The sequence below is a fragment of the Myotis lucifugus genome, unplaced genomic scaffold (assembly GCF_000147115.1).
Source record: "Myotis lucifugus unplaced genomic scaffold, Myoluc2.0 scaffold_3, whole genome shotgun sequence".
Classification (NCBI taxonomy): domain Eukaryota; kingdom Metazoa; phylum Chordata; class Mammalia; order Chiroptera; family Vespertilionidae; genus Myotis; species Myotis lucifugus.
In genome coordinates, this window is record NW_005871051.1 from 230547 (window position 1) to 247094 (window position 16548).

At 41.7% G+C, this 16548-nt stretch overlaps 1 protein-coding gene across 7 annotated transcripts in view; it reads right to left on the minus strand.

Annotated features, from left to right (window-relative positions):
* Positions 1 to 16548, minus strand: part of LOC106698181 (serine protease 58-like) — a 90333-nt gene that overhangs the window by 58952 nt on the left and 14833 nt on the right. For 3 of the 7 annotated variants that reach the window (XR_001349452.2, XR_002830947.1, XR_002830945.1), the window contains exon 3: positions 7897 to 8154. The exons of 1 other annotated variant lie outside the window; for it this stretch is intronic. The gene's annotated coding sequence lies outside the window, so the exon portion shown is untranslated. Of the gene's footprint in view, positions 1 to 4983; positions 6592 to 7896; positions 8155 to 16548 lie in introns of those variants that run through there. 3 more of the 7 variants (XR_002830944.1, XR_002830946.1, XR_002830949.1) reach the window with 2 other exon arrangements.

The window sequence follows — 16548 nt, forward strand, 5'->3', positions numbered from 1 at the left end:
AAAAAATATTTTTTATGATTCTCACAGAGAAGAAGGGAAGAGGGATAGAGGAGTTAAGAACCTCCGATCCAGCTTCCCTCCTGCGCACTCCCTAGTGGGTATGTGCCCGTAACCAAGGTACATGCCCTTGACCGGAATCACACCTGGGACCCTTGAGTCCACAGGCCGACGCTCTATCCTGGAAGTTTTCAATCTATGGTCAAGAATAGAGTACAGCCCTAACCAGTTTGGCTCAGTGGATAGAGCGTCGGGCCTGCGGACTGAAGGGTCTCAGGTTCGATTCTGGTCAAGGGCATGTACCTTGGTTATGGGCACATACCCACTAGGGAGCGTGCAGGAGGCAGCTGATCGATATTTCTCTCTCATCGATGTTTCTAACTCTCTATCCCTCTCCCTTCCTCTCTGTAAAGAATCAATAATATATATATATATATTTTTTTTTTAAAAGAATAGAGTACAAAGGGGCAGAGCATGGCTCCTGAAAAGGCTTTATGAAGATCAGCAGATAACGATTCGCCTAGAGATGTGTGTAAGGAAGGATGCTCAAACTGCTGACACAAGGTTTCTTCCCTTCCTGGCACAAGCAGAATCCCTTCACCCCTGTGCCATAAGAGGTAATTTTTGGCTTTCCGGGCTAACACCAGCCTGAGGGAAATTTGAGAAGTAAACAAAGTTTAACATTTATTCATCCTTTTTGAACAGTTCCTTCCATTATCTCATTTTCTTTAATTTCCTCACCACCCTTAATTTCACTGGTTTTCCTGGCCCTCTCCCCAGTCTGTGATAGCCCAAGGCATCCCAGCATTCCATTCTCTGGGCTTATTCTCTCCTAACCTTCCTCGGTGGCCATGGCACTATGTCCATTCTTTCTGGCAAAAGTGCTTGGCCAGTCTCAGCTAAGTTGTTAGTGACTAACTCTGGCTTTGGTTCCTACTGTGTTATTTTCCCACACATACTTCTGCTAGAGATTTTCAGTGGCTTAATCAAAAGGCGAAATAAATATTGAACACTAAATAAAGGAAACCATTTGCAAAGCTAACACACAATAAACTTTTTATTTCAAATGGAAGTCTCATCTTTAAGGAGCTTGAGAGCCTTAAAAAGTTTCATATTTCATATTTTATTAAAATAAACAGGACGCACAGTAGTTCATTTTTTTTGTTTCACTCTAAAAATTTTTATAGCAGCTGTTGCTAATTGGGGAGGAGTATATTTGTCAAAGCAGCTAATCATCTTGTATTAAAAAAACACAAGACAGAATGTAACGGAAATTTGGAATCTGCCCAGGATGCCTTTTGAGAAATGGATGGCAATGGTTGGCATCTCTTTTTGTACCTCTTCCTGACACTCCCTCCCAGGGGCACACCCTGCCTGTTCTCTGGGAAAATCTAAAGACGGATGTTGTCTAATACTTTAATGACACAGAAATGTGTTGTCTTCAAGCTACACTGAAGGAGCATCAAATGAGGCAGCCATAAATTATTAACAGCTATTCCTATGAACTTGCTCTTCAAGAATGTAATACTGGTTGTCTGGAAACTCTTTCCTGTGTGTTAAGAGAAAAAAAAATGCAGACAGGAAAACAGGGAGGAAAAATTAGGAAGGACTATCCCAGCTTCTTACTGTCAAGTAGTTCTGTATCTCTGAGATGTCAACATTTTGAGATGAAGCTTCTTGGAATATTAATTTTTCCCAAGACTTAGCCGAAGTCTCCATTGGCAATACTTGCTCACTGTATTGCCCATATATTTTTTAATAATTATGTACATATTTCCATGTTTAATTTTATCCCTCAGGGTGACTCTGTGTTAAGACACTTTAAATCAATATTTCAGGCATTTATTTTTCCCCTCTCTAATGAAGGATATCTCCAATTCTCTTTTGCCTTTGCCTACATTCTTTTGACTTTAATTTAAAAAAAGATCTGGCCTGGCCCTGTGGCTCTGTGGTTGAGCATCCACCTATGACCAGGAGGTCATGGTTCGGTTCCTGGTCAGGGGACATGCCAGGTCGCAGGCTGGATCCCCAGTAGGGGACATACAGGAGGCAGCTGATCAATGATTCTCCCTCATCACTGATATTTCTCTTTCTCTCCCTCTTCCTTCCTCTCTCTGAAATCAATAATAGAAAAAAAAACATATTTTAAAAAAATAGATCTGGCCCTGGCTGGTATGGCTCAGTTGGTTGAGCATTGTCCTATGCACCAAGAGGTCACCAATTTGATTTGGTGTACAGGAGGCAGCTGACCAATGTTTCTCTCTCATCAATGTTTCTCTCTCTCTCCCTCCCCCTTTCTCTCTCTCTAAAATCAATTTAAAAACATATTTTAAAAAATAGATCTGAGCCCTGGCCGATTGGCTCCATGGATAGAGCATCAGCTTGTGGACTGAAGGGTCCCGGGTTAGATTCCGGTCAAGGGCTTATGCCCAGGTTGTGGGCTCTATCCCCAGTAAGGATCATGCGGGAGGCAGCCAATCGATGATTCTCTCTCATCATCATTGATGTTTCTATTTCTCTCTTCCTGTCCCTTCCTCCCTGAAATCAATAAAATATATATATATATATATATATATATTTTTTTTTTTTTTTTTTTAGGTAAATACTCTTTGTATTTTACTGAGAGGACATATTGACTGTACAAAGCTCTAACATCATCTTACAGTTTACAACTGTAAGATTTTTTAAAAAATCTGATAATGAGCTTTAAGGGGGATGAGCCCCATAAATGGTGAGGATTCAGGGATCAGCATACTATGGCCCACAAGCCACAGCATGTTTGCTGCCTGATTTTAAAATAGTTTTATTGGGACACAGCCACACCCATTCATTTATATACTGTCTATGGCTGCTTCTTTGCTATAATGACAAAGTTGACAGAGACTTTATGGCCCTAAAATTTTTACTATCTGTCTCTTAACAGAAAAAAAAAATTGTTTGCCTTTAAGCCTTAGGTCATTGTCACCAAAAGCATGGTTTACAGACTGTAATTGGTCTATGTACTATTTATTACCCAATTGTAGTACTATAAGGAGCTTTCATGAACTATGTCATTATGCACACCATTGCATCCAGCTGATGTTTTTTGTAGTGAGACTTCCTTGATGAAGGAAGCAGTATATAGGTTTACATTCTATGGCAAAGTCTTTATCTCTCCGTGGATCAGCACTTTTAGTGCCAACAGGTTACAGGGCCTGCTTACGCCTGCCCCCACACTGAGAGTTTTCTTTAGTACATTGCCCAAATGCCTACAGCCAAGAGAAAGGCAACTTTTCTTCTGTATTATTTCCTACTACAAAATTCCCTTTTCCAGTGACAGAACATTCAGGAGAGAGGCATTAGCTTCAGAGGACAGGGACTTTTTGATATATGTTTTGTCACTGACATATTCCAACTATCTTAAATAATGCCTTAGCATACTAGGCCTTCAATAATAATTGGAGGATTGAATAACACTGCTTGCTTTTATTAAAAAAAAAATAATCAAGATGCAATAATGGGTACATTTCCAGAGTTCCGTTATTTCAGAACACCACCAGAAAAGCCTCACCAGGAAGCCAACCATGACCTCCTGGTTCACAGCTTGACGCTCAACCTGAGCCACGCTGGCTGGGCTGTAGTGAACTTCTTTGAGAGCAAAATTAAATATCTTAATGAGAGCAAAATTAAATATCTTAATGAGAGCACAACAATAAATGTAATGTTTTTAGGAGCCTTTGATAAAATTCTAGACTAAAAATCACTATTAAAACAAAAGTCATCACGGAAAACAACTTGTGAAAGAACTGCTCTAAAACCATTAAACAAAGCATGAAGGGAAGTGGGCAGGTGCACATTCAACCAGTGCACTGAACAAGCACTAACCTGTGGAATGTACTCAGAAAAACGTTATCTTTTCTCCTTCATTGTCCACTTACATCTATTCAGTGGGTCTCATCCTTCCCCTGCTTCTCTGTAGAAGTTTGGCTTTCCTTCTTGTCCTTAAATGAATTCATAGTGCTTGTTCACTTTAGGACTCACTCTTGACTTGAGATAAAGTGGGAGGTGTTGATGTTTTTTTTGCAATCTCTCATTAAAAAAAAAAATCACAACACTTTACAAATGCCCAATAGAACTAACCTTTATGCCCTTGATATAGGTAAGGGCTCTAAGAAGGTTGTAACTCTAAAATTCATAAATTCACAATTCACTTAGGTATCTGATACTCTAGGACAGGGGTGGGCAACCTTTTTGTGAGTGCATGCCAAAACCAGCAAAATCTCTGACTCAAAATTCTTCTGCGTGCCAACCCTAATTTTTTGAGAACATGTTATGCCTACTTGATATCTCTTAAGGTGTACGTATGTGAAGAACCTTGAAGAAATAATAAAATTCATTCGAGTGACAAAAACACAATATATGATGATGAAAAATACATTTATTTTTTAATGTATATATGTACACTGATAGTCCAACAGAAAACTTTATGACTCCGTTTGATATTATCAGTGGGACTTTTGCTGCTGCATCACTGATGACAGAGATTTTACATCAGGTTTATATTTCATAACCTTCAGAGATATGCACGAGCTACTACTTTCATCCATCAGGCTACTCCTATGAGACTTAACAAAATTCATCACTGAGAACAAAGATTCATGAGCATATGTGGATGAAAATATGGAGAGTAATGCTGTTGCAAAGTTTTTTAAACAGAAAAAATTTTCTGGAATGGCATTCCAGTTCATTTTTGACACTTCTCTCTGGTACTCCTGTCTCTAATAGCTTTTTTTCAATGTTTTCCAAGTCAACTCTAAGGTCAATAAATTTCTGCTTCTAAATTGAGCTACTCTGAAATACAATCAACTGCATTTCAAAGTCAGCCACGTCTATCCATGAAAACATTTGTAAGTTTAGTTCCTCCAGTTTCATGCTGTCTGGAAACCTCATGAATTTTGCTGTCTCTTCCAGTTCTCTGAATTTCACAAATCTTGAGAAGAACTGCTCAATAGTTGACTCAATGATGTTTAAAAACAGCTTTTGAAGGCTTTGACAGTCTGTTCTGTCATCTTTTGGGAGGTCTTTGATGTGCCGCTTGAGGTTTGGGAAATATCTAAATCTCTCACCATCCATATCCTTCTTAAAGACTTCTAGTTTCTTTTCAAAAGCCTTTATGTAACCAAACAACATCAAGTGTCTTGCCAGTTTCTTGTAATTTAACATTTAAGTCATTCAAATGTTCACAAAAATCTGCAAAGAACATCAGTTTAGAAACCCACGTGGCGTCAGACAATTCTTGGTAAGAAACATGTTGGTTATTCAGGAAGAGTGTTATCTCATTTAAGCATTCAACGAATCGTTTCAGAACCAAACCTCGGCTAAGCCATCGAACATTGTACATTTTCAGTCCTTTATACACAGATTCTGCCTTTCAGTAAAACTTAAAATTGTATTTTATTTAAAGCCCGAGCAGAAATGTAATTAACAACTTTGGTAACTGTTTGCATCACTTCCTGCAGTTCCTTCAGGCCAGCTCTTGCACATAAAGCCTCATCATGTATGATGCAATGAAAACCCATCAGTGTATGAGCAACTTCTTTCGCAAACAGATTTACAAAACCTGCCTTCTCACCAGTCATGCAGGAGCACCACCAGTGGTGACGGACACTACTTTTGCAATGTCAATTTGTCGAGAAGAGAATTTGTTCATAACTGCTTTACATATTTCAGCCCCGGTAGTACGCTCAGGTAGAGTTAGAAGGGCAACCATCTCTTCACATATTTCATCATTTACAAAGTCAAGAAAAAATGGCCAGCTTAGATGACGATGTAATGTCTGTACTTCCATCAATACAAATAGGAAAAAATTGACATGAAGACAAATCTTTTGTTAATTGTTCAGCAGTATTACTCGCCAACTTAAGTATCCTATCATTAACTGTTTTCCCTCTCAAAGACAAATCTTTAATGCGCTGAATAATCTTTTCTTTTTCTGAGAGAGTTTCGAGTGCCAGCAAAAGTTACTGACGTGTCATGTTTGGCACGCGTGCCAGGGGTTGCCCACCCCTGCTCTAGGATCTCAGCTGAAACTTCCACTTTAACATTCCATTCCACCTGAATAAGGAGGTTTAAACAGCAGGGTACACCAGGGATTGGCTCTAACGCATTCTTATGAAATAGTTTGGTAAGTGATTCAGAGGTGAGCATGTGTGTGAAATATCCAAAGTGACATATGACATGAAACTTTTAGTTAGTAAAATGCCCGGTGCAGAATAAACTGCAGGGAGATGGCACCAGGCTGGATGAGTGGGCAGAGACATGACAGGTGAGTGTTCAAAGATACACCAGAAGATGCTTTCCAGACAAATAATCCAAACACCGTTTTCAGGGTAATGGTCTCCAGGGCATTAGTCATGACCCCCTGAAAGGATGGGCTTCAGAAAGGTACAAAGTTGTTCACAAAATAAGGATCACTTGAGATACAATTAAAAGTCTTCAGGAGCCCAGCCTGCGTGGCTCAGTGGTTGAGCATCGACCTATGAACTAGGAGGTCACGGTTCGATTCCCGGTCAGGGCACATGCCCGGGTTGTGGGCTCAATCCCCAGTGTTCCTCTCTGAAATCAATAAAAATATATTAAAAAGAAAAGTCTTCAGGAGACTGTCAAGATTTTTTCCCCCATTGAAAAGATGAGGCATTGGATAGCTGGTACAATTCCCACTAATAAAAATAAATGTCCTTCAGACAGGAATCAGATAAGCAGCTTGTTTCTGCAAAAGCTGAACTGTAGCCAGTTCTTATACAAACTCGTTTCATAAATACTTCCCTCTCCCAGAGAGAGAGAGAGAGAGAGAGAGAGAGAGAGAGAGAGAGAGGATAAATGGATTTTAAAATGTCCAAGAAGGTGCTGAGGATTCTGCTCGGGATTATCCCAGGGGGAAGGGTCCATCTGTTCCCTCTAATAGGTTAACTTGCTCTACTCTCTTCCGTATTTCTTCATCAGGACTTTGCAGTTTCTGCATAAGATCAAATATTTTTCTCACTTCCCCTTTTATATAATTAAAATACCACAATTATTTGAAAAATCATTACCCTGCTCTATTGCTTACAGTATTTATCTTAGGAGAGAGGAAATATTTTATCACAAAAGATTTCATGACATCTCTATGGCTATACAAATATTTATGTATCTTTTTAAATGCCTTGATTGATTGGTCTCAGATCGTCTCAGATTTTATCTGATTTCAATCCCTGCTTTATTTCCTATTTAATCCTGCTTCCTAGGCCACAAAGGTCACCTTCAAAATAACTATGACTTTTGCTCAACTGGTGTGGCTCAGTGGTTGAGCATCAACCTCTGAACCAGGAGGTCACGGTTTGATTCCTGGTCAGGGCACATGCCCGGAATGTGGGTTTGATCCCCAGTGTTGGGCGTGTAGGAGGCAGCCCATCAATAATTCTCTCTCATCATTGATGTTTCTCTCTTTCTCTTTTTCTTTCTCTCTCTCTCTTTCTCTCTCTCTCCCTTCCTCTCTGAAATCAATAAATATATATTTTTAAGTGTTATGACTTTTATGTCATGAAAACACAAAACATAACCATCACTTAAATGACTTCAATATGAAGCATGATTAAAACCCAATGTGAGTAATTTTCAAGTAAACAGGATGTAAAGATAATTCAAGAAGAGGAACTCCACAAATCTTAGCATTGGAACAAGCACATAACTTTCATCTGCTGAATTCTTTGAATATATGTGCTGTAATATTTATTTACAAAATCGTTAACACTTTTATACTCTCGCCTCATACTTGGTATTAATATGCTATATAGTATCTCGTATTTGGAGTAAAAACACTTTCTTGTTTTAATGTATTCATGTAAATAATAGCACTCAGAAGTGGGTAGATTTTAATTTTTAATAGTGTCTTGTTTTTATTCCATACATTCTTACATCTATAATAATAAAAGCATAATATGCTAATTAGACCTGATGTCCTTCTGGACGTCCTTCCGGGACGAAGCAAAGTCTGCAGAAGGTACTTTCAACTCCCCTGTGAAGGGCAATGCTCTGCAGTAATTCTTTTCTGGCAGGCTCCTGTAATTTTCCATCACAAATGAGTACTCGAGCTCCTTCCAAGCAGACACACCTTCCATGTGCTCTAAATACGTGGCTGACCTTGAAATGGAAGTGGAAACCAGCCCAAGTCACATTCTACTTTCCCCTCTCCTGCTCCAAACATTTTTATATGGGAACATCAGCTGAAAAGAAATCAACCTTAAACCAAAGAATGAGGAAGAGCCACACCCAGTCTGGGCAGAGGGTGTGCATAGAAGATAAGCCAGTCTGACCTGCTTGGCTTGCTGACCCAGGGTATGGCAGGAGGTTGGGCACTCATCAGTAAGAACTTTCCCCCCTAAAGGATATTGCGGACACTGAGTTTTATACCCCTAGGAGACAGGGAGTGTTCTTATCCCCATATTTACAGATGGGAAAACTGTACTTCAGTTGTTTTTAGTACCAGTTGGGGAATTGGCCAACTGCCTGAGTGAGTCATGGTCCAGATGCTCAATCCTACAGCCATGAGGGCCTAATGTTCTTGCCACTACTTGCATTAGCTGTGCCCAGCACACACCCTGAATATTTGATAATATATGCTTAAAAAGTGACTCCATATTGCACTGATTATCACACAAATATCAGTGTTTGTGAATGTTTATTTTCAGTATTTGCATCACTAACCCTCACTGCAGTACTGATTTTCACCTTGGCCGTTTGTGCCAATATAAGGAAGCATTGGCATGGATGTTGGAAGTGGGCAATTCGCCCACCCAGCAGGACCATGCTCCTCACACAAATGTGCCAAACACTGAAATTTGCTGTCACCTCATTCCTCTACAAGTAAAGCTAAAATTGAAGAAAACTACCACTAGGGGGCAATAAATATCTTATCACCTGGTCAGAACCAGAGATAAATTGGTGGCCAGCAGCCATATTTTGCTAGATTCAAATGGTTTGTTGGCTTGTTCATTTTAAATTTAAGTCCACATCTAATAATAAGGAGTGTTCTCATAACAATAAAGATTTTTTCAATTTTTCTTGGAAAAAGAATGAGAAGATCTAGCAATTATTGGCTCTGCATTTCCTCACAGTAGTGATTGGCTGTTGCTGAGTCCAACCGCTCCATTTAGACAGCGAGGCTGTCTCCAGCATTCGTCATTCATATAATCCAGGGGTCCTCAAACTACGGCCCGCGGGCCACATGCAAATACAAATATTGTATTTGTTCCTGTTTTGTTTCAAAATAAGATATGTGCAGTGTGCATAGGAATTTGTTCATTTTTTTTTTTTAAACTATAGTCCGGCCCTCCAACGGTCTGAGGGACAGTGAACTGGCCCCCTGTTTAAAAAGTTTGAGGACCCCTGGATTATAATCCATGCACACGTGCTCCCCCCAGCCTGATACAGGTTACCCACCTGGCCTCTGTGGCATTTACGTTTATGAACTCTTCATCCAAATAATTAGGCTAAGGCAGGAAGTATGGTTTTAAGAAAGATTGTATTCGCCCTAACCGGTTTGCTCAGTGGATAGAGCGTCGGCCTGCGGACTGAAGGGTCCCAAATTCGATTCTGGTCAAGGGCATGTACCTTGGTTGCGGGCACATCCCCAGTAGGGGGTGCTCAGGAGGCAGCTGATCGATGTTTCTCTCTCATCCATGTTTCTGACTATCTTTCTCCCTTCCTCTCTGTAAAAAAATCAATAAAATATATTTTTTTAAAAAAAGAAAGATTGTATTCACTAAATTTTAGGCTTCCTTAAGTAAAATTTTAACTTTGTTTTAAAAAAACAACAACATTGTATTATCAGGGATACAATAATTAAACATTACATTTTTGAAAATGACCAAATTTTAGGTATGATTGGATGTATTTATCACTAATGTTTAACTAGCTTATTCTAATTCTGTTCTTAATCTTTGATGACAACAGAAATTTGGATAGTCAGTCTAAATCCACACCCTGAAGGAATCTGGACCCTCCTAGAGAGGCTATACATTTTGTTACTTCCAATCCATCTGGCATCTGGCCATTCTCTTAGCTGCAGGGGAAAGCAAGAAGTGTATAGCTGCCATCAGGGTCTTGCTTAGATGCAGCCTCCCAACTTCTTACCTATTTCATTCTCTCTCTAACAGGTAAGCTTACTCACAATCAGAACGGGCAGAGAGAGCAAGTGATGGTCAAGAAGGGCTTTGGCAGTGATATTTCTATTTCCAGACTCCTAGACTGTCCTCACTGTTTAGGGTCAAACTTTCTGGTTTCCTAGAGAAATTTACTGTTGCTCTACAGAGGTAGTTTGGAGTGGCAGACAGAGATCTAGGTCTGAGAAAAGTGTGGTTTGAGTTCTGACTCTTATCACTCACTGATTAGCCATTTCTATTGTGCCCTGAGGCTCAATTTTGCTGACTATAAGGTGGAGATGATACTATTTGCCCTTACTATTTCCCCATGTTATTGTTAAAAATAAAATAAAATAATACAATGAAAACAAAGTGTAGAACACTGTATAATACAATGTATTAGAAATTGAAAAATGCTTGGGAGGCAAACGGGCCTAAGATGCCTATTTTTCTTATCTAAAAGGTTTAGTAATTAAGATGCAGGTGAGCAAGATCCTCACAGTGAAAGAGACTTTTGGTAAGAGTTAGTGAGTCTTTGGGAAAGGAGCAGGCAGAGTAGTCAGCACCAGGAATCTGACTCCCCACTTAGGTCACAACTGTACTCAAATCTGCCTGATATAACTATTTGGAGTCTATTAAAGGCTCCAAACTTCCAGGAGAAGGCTTAAAGGGTAAATTGTGGTTATTTTTTACAATGTCAGCTCTGAGCATAGTAGCCACTACCCAGGCCCGCACCCGGTGGCAGGCAGCTGTGCACTTGTTCCTGGGCAGCTTGCATGCAGCGTGCCAGAGCCAGCATGGGGTTGGGGGGTGGGGGGGAAGAACACTGTCCTCCAAATATCCGGATCTGCTCTCTGATTGCTGACTGCTGTTTATGACCCCAGAGGAGCAGACAACGAGGCAGCTGCCATGTGGTACACCTACCCTCATGCTGCAAGCCCCTCCGCCTCTGGCTGAAGTTAACTTCCATGGGTTCAAGGGGCTTACCCTTAACTTTTCTCTCTCTCTCTCTTTTTTTTTTTTTTTTGGAAGGCATACATTAAGAACTAGGACATCAAAAGCAACCACATATACAGGGGAAATTAATTAGAAAGTCACTGCACATATCCAGGCAAGGGCACAGGCTCAGAAAAGACCTGAGAAGACCTTAAGGTGACACCTCAGCCGGATTTTCAGTACAGAGACAGCCTACAACAATAAAAAACCAAATCCCAAAATAAAAACAGAAATTCCTAGGGAAGGAGGAGTCTTATTTCCAGAGTTACCAAATTATTGGATTTAAATGTCCATTTTTTCAACAACAACCAAAAAATTACCAGGCATACAAAGAAACAGGAAAATATGGCCCATTCAAAGGAAAAACTAAACCAACAGAAACTGTCTAGTGAATCTACTTGACAAAGACATTGAAACAGCTGTTTTAAAGATGCTCAGAGAACTGAAGGAAGACATGGAAAAAAATCAAGAAAATGATGTATGAATGAAGAGTGTAGGCAAATATAAAGACTAACAGATAATGCAGGTGGACCTTAGAGGTGAAAAGTCTGAGACAATGAAATGTGAGTAGGGCTGCCACAGGCAGACTTTTAGTCTGAGTGTTATGCAGATACTTGATAGAGCAGTCAGGGGAACTGAAATTCAGACCCAGTTTCACTTGCCAAACCTCATGTCCTGGGGAAGGGGGGAGAATGGACTTTACCCCTAAAAACAGGTACCTTTTTCTAATTCACAGAAAGACACTACACAGGCTATCTGTGCCCCTAACTCCAAAGGTGTGCCTTTAAAACTGAAAATATTAAGGAGAGAGATAGTCAGTGGTGCTGGTACCTTGCACTCAATCAAGGGTCTTCTTAACAATTTTCTCACATGTTTGGAATTCAAGAGTATATTTTGAAGGCTTTCAGGTATATATATCCTGGGCTTATAATAACATGTAACAATAGATTTTTAAACGTGGTGCTTAAGTTCTTCATCTATTTTAAGAGAATATTTTAATACTATATGAGATAATCTATAATAATAAAAGCATAACATGCTAATTAGACCAGACGGCCGAATGACCTTCTGGACGAAGCCAGGGCTGTGAAGGCCGAGCCCCTTGCACGAATTTTGTGCATCAGGCCTCTAGTGTATTAAATAAAACAAAATACCAATGTCTTGTTTACCTTTATATTATGCTATAATGTTTTAAGAATATTATTATTACTATTATCATCATAATACTTGAGAAAATCACCAGGCTCCAATGTAAAACATGGCCATTTATTATTTGAATAATAAATTCCTCATGGTAAAAGAAAGCAGCTGTGCACTCATGTTCATACAAATCGTAGTGTGAACCTAAAACACAAAACCTTGTGTACATGTATATTTTATGAAACCTAAAGTTTTATAGCTTTTTCATGTGCCTATTTAAGACATGGTGTTTTTGGTTCCATAAGTGTCAAAATTCATTAAGTGTGCATTGTTCAAAGCATTGCGGAATTAAGCAGAGAAATATACGATTTCTGCCTTAAAAGGGATAGGTTATTTTGGCATTAAAATATCACTTTTAATGAAGATTATAACAGCAGGAAGATGGGTCAAATATGAGCAAAATTGTACAGCTGTCTTCTACTGTTTTGATTTGTCTTTGAGGAGGCGGGGGCGGGGAGGGGAAGGCATATGGAGATATTGCTAATCCTCCCATGACAGGATGACAGGAGAATACAGGAGTGATATGCTGGCTCTCCAGATTCCCAGAGGCAAGCAAGTTATGAAAGCTGAGCACACCATTGCCTCCAGCGTCCAACCCGTGCTGGGCCCAGGCCCCAGTTCCCTCGGGCAGCTCTGCGCAGCAGGCGCCGGTGTATGCTGAGTAGTGCTGCGAGACTGACTATACAATGCTCACTGCGAGCGCTCCCCATACGCCCTCATAGCATAGCTGTGTTCTGTACACCACTCCCACCGCCTTGGGAAGTGTCCCCCTGTGATTTCTGAGTCACCAACAGGGTCCTCACCTGACAGAAAAACCAAGTCCTTCCTCTCCTGTTGGGTTCCCTCTTGCCCATGTCCGCGGCACCTGACTTCAAGGACCTGCTGCCCCGCGGAGGACGGTGAAGCAGCCTTGAGTCGGCCTTCACCCTGCAGAGCCTCGAAGGGGAGCCCAAGCCCCTCTCTCCAGGCAGTGGGCTTCCGAGGCCCCCTGCTGGCACCTAGTGCCTCTCAAAATAGAATGTCCTCCCTTCTTTACTCCTTCAAGCAAAAACCTGTCTCAACAAGAAGCAGCAACAGTTCTCTCTGTGTTCCCACTCCTGCATCCCTACGTCCAAGAAAAATGTTTCCTTTCCCTGCCGCTGAAATGCACGCAAACACGCGCACGTAGGCCGTCAACCCCAGAGACTTGGGGATGAAACCTCGCCCCACGCTACCCCACCAGCCACTCCTCTTACCACCCCAGGATGCTCACTACGCTGCTCAGGGGAATGGCCCTTGCTTTATATTTGTGTCATTCTGGGCATGATTTTCTTTTAAACAGGAAACAGTTTAAAGATGAATGAATATTTACTTGTGGAGACCAAAACACACAGAAAAAACTTCACAAATTTTGAAGTTCAGCCTCAGCCAAGACCCTCTATTGCCTGTAGGTGAAGACATCAAGAGTCGGGAACATGGAGTTTGGTGATTAAAATCACCCAGGCAGCGGCCGAGCCGGCGAGAGCCCAGGGTGTCTCATTCCCAGGCTCATGCTCCTCCTTGGGAGAGGGAGAGGAGAGGAGGCTAAGCGAGGTGTCGTTGGATGCTTTTCCCTCTCAGGAGAAAGAAGAATGAATTTCTCTGTTCTCCTTTGCCTAGTTTTTTTGGTCATCTGCTTGGTATGTGTCATTTCTGGCTCCTGCGTTTTCAACACAGCCGGCTCTTGTCTCCTGAGCGTGGCGGCTCGGTGGTTTTTCTGGAAAGCTCAGCCTGAGCCTCGTCCGAAGGGCGAGTCGGCACAGCCCTCCCCACCCTAAAAATACGCTCTCTGTTTCAGCTGAGGTGGGTAACATATGATTAAGTCTCGTTTTATTATGACCTGAATTGTGTCTAAATTCCTTTCACTGGTTTTCTTTCCAACTTCCCGTGTTCTGGTCCACCTTTCCACTTTTCTATTTTTATCTTTTGAATAAACTGATTGTGATGTGCTCCCTGGATCCTAGCATCATTGACTTGTGCTTCCTAATAAGTCAGTGTCTGCAGACTGTCACTCATGTGCAAGCCTTCTCCTGGAGCATGCTGCGTGGAGGCGCTGCCAGAGGGCCCGCCATGGGGTCAGACCAGGACCAAGGCCGGACTGATCTTCTGTGAGGCCCCTCCCTCTCCCTGGTCCAGGGCAGGGCTCCTTCCCTCAGCTTCACCAGGAAGTAGAACGTAGGCATATGTCAGCTTTATAACTCCCTAGGCTGCTCAGTGTGCCGAGGGAGAAGATATTGGGGGTTTGTGGTGGCTGTCTTACCACATTCCTGTGAAAAGCCTGCAGATGGACGGCTCCACTCAAAGGCCAAAAAGCCTTCCTCCAGCCTGTCATCTGCAGGGCTGTCCCTGCTAGAAGGCGTCAGTAACAAAAAGAAATCCCTGGGGGGCAAGATTCCTAGGACGTGTCCCCAGGCCCAAGGATTCTGTCCTTTTTGGGTAGAGCCCCAGGACCCTCCGGCAGCACCCACATAATCCTGATGCAGGCTGTCTGCAGAGCATTCTTCAAGAAATTCTGATTACAATTTCAGAATTAGGCTCCTTATTCTTTTAAAAATCCTCTTCTTTAAACTGTGGGTGGATAGTCAATTTTGAGGAATGCTAGAGGAGGTTAAACAGATGGGGAGCGGACCAGATTCCTTCCTTCCACCTCTACCATTCTATGATTCTGCATTTTTTAGGCTGTTATAATACATCAGAATTCACGGAATTCAGGCTCAGTATGGAGAGACAGCTTGGCATCTTTTTCCCCTAACTGAAGAATCTGCCAGATGAAGGCTTATATTAAACTGTAGATACTGTATATATAGAAGCAGCTTTGGTACCTTTCTGGAGTGACTGCTGATGAAATAAAACCACAGACTGCGGTCTAGGTCTGTCCCCGTTCTCACCCTCTGGGCACAGTCGGCTTGGTTTTACAGGATTAGGACTAGAGTGAATGGTCTGTAAAGAGCAGAGGGGGAGTGTGCCCTGAGGAATGCGGTGAGCCCTGAGCCTTAGAAGCTGAAAGGGCAGCCTGGAGCATGGGGACAGGGCTGGCTCACTCGTGGTGGCACAGACCGGGCTCCAGTGGTGTGATTTTAGAGCCCAGGACACTTGGGCATGTCATTTCTCTACAGGGGTAAAGGTGGCTGAGTGCCAAAGCCTCAAACTGTGTAAAGATAAAACTTAAAGATATGTGCCTGGAACATGATTTCTCATACTCTTATAGATAAAGGATTTCCATGAACATTTAAAGAAAGCTGTTTTCAATGTGGAGGGCGGAAATTGCCATAGAAAGTTGGAGTGTGGGGGTGGAGGGTGGGGAAGGATGCAAATAAAAATAGATCATTATCACCATGACATAGTTCTTCTTTTTTGTTCTGTTATAATAATGGCTCCTTTCATTTTATTTTATTTAAGATGATTCAACTACTTTTATTTATTTACTAGTAGCCCAGTGCATGAAATTTGTGCATGGAGGGAGGGGGTGTCCCTCAGCCTGGCCTGCACCCTCTCCAATCTGGGATCCCTCGGGGGATGTCCAACTGCCAGTTTCACAATCCGGGACTGCTGGCTCCTAACTGCTGGCCTGATTGGCCCTAACCATTCTGCCTGCCGGCCTGCTAGGAGGAGGACTCAAAGTGGGCAAAAAAAAAAAAAAAAGAGGAAAGACTGTCAATCTAGACAGACAACCAAGGCCAGAGAATGCAGAAGAGAAGGTACCTAGCATAGTGGCTGGCACTTAGGAACAGTCATAAATATGCATGAAGGAAGGGAGGAAAGACAGGCTTTCCTATAAAAGCTCCTATATCATTGGAAGAGGCGATGGGCTATAAAATGTGCTGTCATGATAAAATACAAATGGGACCAAGTCCAGAATCCAACCAGAAAGGATTTTAGTACTTCCTTTCAGACACCTGTGCAGAAGCACAGCTCGGGAAACTAGAGCAGGTGACTTAGCCATTGGTAAATGATTCAAAGGCTCATGTGATACGAACTAGAAGCCAGGTACAAAGACATGCGTGCAGGGGTGTTTCTACCGAAAGCTCAGGAGAGGCAGTGCCTTGAGGTAGTACTTTTTTGTTCATAGTTAGTGGCCCCTTCTCTTCCTCTTTCTAAAATCCCTCTTTTCTCATAAAGTTTAGTTTTGTTCCAGAATCATTTGCAAATACTGAAATGCAGTGGCGGAGGTGGCGGGGGG